The sequence below is a fragment of the Eulemur rufifrons genome, chromosome 2 (assembly GCF_041146395.1).
Source record: "Eulemur rufifrons isolate Redbay chromosome 2, OSU_ERuf_1, whole genome shotgun sequence".
NCBI classification, from domain to species: Eukaryota; Metazoa; Chordata; class Mammalia; order Primates; family Lemuridae; genus Eulemur; species Eulemur rufifrons.
In genome coordinates, this window is record NC_090984.1 from 58,389,059 (window position 1) to 58,392,638 (window position 3,580).

Genomic DNA, 3,580 nt, shown 5'->3' on the forward strand with positions numbered 1-3,580 from the left:
TGCGCATAAGTCATTTTTCTCTTTTTACTACTCCAAATGATTTCCAACTTTTCTTTTAGCTTTTTTTTTTTTTTTTTTTTTTTTGCAGACAAGAAAACCTTTTATTTTAAACCACAAATAGTTAGCAGGTGGCCACAACTATCCATGTTTCAAAACCACATAAAACCTAGATACAAAAGCACCACTGATTATTGCTCTAGAAAAACTGTATGAAAAATTCAAATATGCACAATAAAAACACCACAGTATGCCCAGGACTAAAATTTTAAAGCAAGTGCATGGAATGCTGAATCAATTTTACACACAGCTTCCAATATTAAATCAATATTTATTTTGTTGGAGGATGATGGAAATTTCCAAAAAGCATGACTGTGAGAGGGTAAAATGTCCATCTTTATATATTTTTGTATGCCAACTAGTAGAGTCCTAAAAAATTAGCATTTACAAAATACTTGGTAAAAATAGCTTTTAAAAGTTGTCCCAAGGGATACATAAAATCAACCCCAATTTTTCACGGCAATTCATTCTCCTTTTGTTATCTACAGATTCAGTTTTCTGTGCCTTCCTTTCCAGCTTCCTGCTTTTCCTCCTTTTTCCCTTTAGCACCTCTGTTAAGCTTTGTTCCAGGTTCTTTCTTAGCAGATGTTTTTCTTGGTTTAGGTTCGGGTTTTGGTGGAGCAGGTTTTGCTGATAATCTGGCAGATCGTCTTGTGGGCTCCTGTTTAGTTACTTTGGATCCATCTTTGCCCTCTATTCTCTGGAGACTTTCTCTTTGGCATAGTGACTATGTTGGTGAAGCAAAACGTAAAGCAACAGGCTGGAACTGCTGGCGCCGCCGCTGGATGCTGCCTCTGCCACTGCAGCTGCTCACTTTTTTTAGCTTTTTTTTCTTTTTTTTGAGGCAGAGTCTCACTCTGTTGCCGAGGGCTAGAGTGCCATGGCGTCAACCTAGCTCACAGCAACCTCAAACTCCTGGGCTCAAGCAATCCTCCTGCCTCAGTCTCCCAAGTAGCTGGGACTACAAGCATGCACCACCATGCCCGGCTAATTTTTTCTATATATTTTTAGTTGTCCGCTTAATTTCTTTCTGTTTTTTAGTAGAGACGGGGTCTCGCTCTTGCTCAGGTTGGTCACAAACTCCTGATCTCGAGTGATCCTCCCACCTCGGCCTCCCAGAGTGCTAGGATTACAGGTGAGCCACTGCGCCTGGCCCATATTTTTAATAGGTTGCTTAATTTCAACCAGAGCAAAGAGAGCTAATTAGATGTAGAATGTTAATGGCTATTGTCATTCATTTGTGATAGCCTGATACATACATTTCTAATAAAGGGAAATGCTTATCTTGGATGTAATATCTTCTCACTGGTTTCTTTTAGTACTAAGTCTTCTAGCATGATACTAACCAATGATCCTGAGTTCCAGATGAACCTTAGAATTGCCTGTGGTACTTTCTAAAAATACAGATATCCAGGCCTCACCCACACATAGTAAATTAAATCTCCAAGAGTGGGCCTGAGCTTTTAACTTTTGTTAAAAGTTTTATAAGAGATTCTGGTTCATTAGGCAGAGCTGGGAACCAGTGAACCAAGCTTTGGCAGTTAGGTTTCAGCAATCACCCTAGTCTAAAATCGTTGGCAATGGATTCTGTACTTCTGTTGCTGTTGACTGAGAAAAGACCCTGCACAAGTATGTAAGACTCTGTTTCTCAATAACAACTCTACATAGAGGTGCTAGGACTAGAAGGCAGGAGATTAGTGAGAGAATTACCAGAATTCCTACAATGGTCTAGGAAGAGTTGGTCTAGGAAGAAGTTTAAAGATTGAATAAGAGCAACAACAATGATGACCAATTACATTGAGAAAAACATCTCCTTAAGTAAGATCAAAATGTTTGACAGACTGGTAATTGTTTCCCAGGATACATTTTCTTATTCTTCCTTTCAGTACTAGACCACATTCCCCAACCTTCCTTGCCTTAAACGTGTGTCTTTGTCACTAAGTTCTGGACAGTGTGATGTGAGTGAAGAAATGTGAGCAAATACCCATGCCCTTTTCAGCGGAAGCTGGCTTCCCTCTACTTTACTTTTTCCCATTCCCATGCTCTGGAATGCAGATCTGTGGCTTCAACCAACTGGACCAAGAAAATAACTTAGAACTAGGAAATAGAGGAGTCACAACATTGGTGAACCCCAGGCCCTCAACAATCACATAGAGCAGCGCCACCTTCCCACCAGGGACACACTGTTTTCCCCTGGATTGTTATGTAAGGGAGAAATAAACTTCTATCTGTTCAAACTATTGTATTTGGGAATCACTGTTGCATCAGATTTGTCTGCATCTTAATTACTACAGAAGGCTACAGGACCAATAGTCTCAAATCTTCACTTACTTGTTGAATCCCTTTCGTTATAACTCCTCCAAATTCTGGGATCAGAATTGCAACAAATGAGTTACTGACAGACTTTCAATGTTCATTTGTTTAAAGATGCAATCTATAGTTTAGGCTGGAATAGATATGGCAAAGAAACCCCTAATTGAATCTTCAACACCCTACCAAAGATTAACAAGTGCACATGTGTGCCATTGGAACACAGGCCTGGGACTTTCTCCCTCTCCCCTCCCCAGAGATATCCCCTGGGCCTCCACATGCTCAGTACAGAGAAGGGCAGGAGGCATGAAGTTACAGATATTAGGTAACATTCACTGATGCTTTAGTTGTCATATGCTAAGAAACTCCCTTTATAGACTTTACTCTTCTTCCTGCCATAAACTCCTATTAAAGGCCTTTTCATGTTCAGCCTTTGTTTTTTTTTTTTTGTTTGTTTGCTTGTTTTGTTTGTTTGTTTTTTTTGACATAGTCTCACTCTGTTGCCCGGGCTAGAGTGCCGTGGCATCAACCTAGCTCACAGCAACCTCAAACTCCTGGGCTCAAGGGATCCTTCTGCCTCAGCCTCCCGAGTAGCTGGGACTACAGGCATGTGCCACCATGTCTGGCTAATTTTTTCTAGCTATTTTTAGTTGTCCAGCTAATTTCTTTCTATTTTTAGTAGAGACAAGGTCTTGCTCTTGCTCAGGCTGGTCTCGAACTCCTGAGCTCAAACAATCCGCCCACCTCAGGCTCCCAGAATGCTAGGATTACAGGCGTGAGCCACCGCGCCCGGCCTCATGTCCAGCCTTTGTTGTCATCTTTTATACTACCTCTCAAGTGGGGGGAAAGATCTTTCATTCTCTTATTCTTGTCTTCTGAAATTCCTCCCTTTCATATTCTTTTTTTTTGGAGACAGAGAGTCTCGCTCTTTTTGCCCTGGCTAGGGTGCCATGGTGTCAGCCTAGCTCACAGCAACCTCAAACTCCTGGGCTTAAGCAAGCCTTCTGCCTCAGCCTCCCAAGTAGCTGGGACTACAGCCATGCACCACCATGCCCAGCTAATTTTTAATATATATTTTTAGTTGTCCGTATAATTTCTTTCTATTTTTTAGTAGAGACGGGGTCTTGCTCTTGCTCAGCCTGGTCTCAAACTCCCGACTTCCAGCGATCCTCCCGCCTCGGCCTCCCAGAGTGCTAGGATTACAGGCGTGAGC

At 41.8% G+C, this 3,580-nt stretch overlaps 1 pseudogene; it reads right to left on the reverse strand.

Moving 5' to 3' along the window:
* Positions 1-538: 538 nt before the first annotated feature.
* LOC138377825 (high mobility group nucleosome-binding domain-containing protein 3 pseudogene) lies at positions 539-779 on the reverse strand (annotated as a pseudogene).
* Between the last annotated feature and the right edge of the window lie 2,801 nt (positions 780-3,580).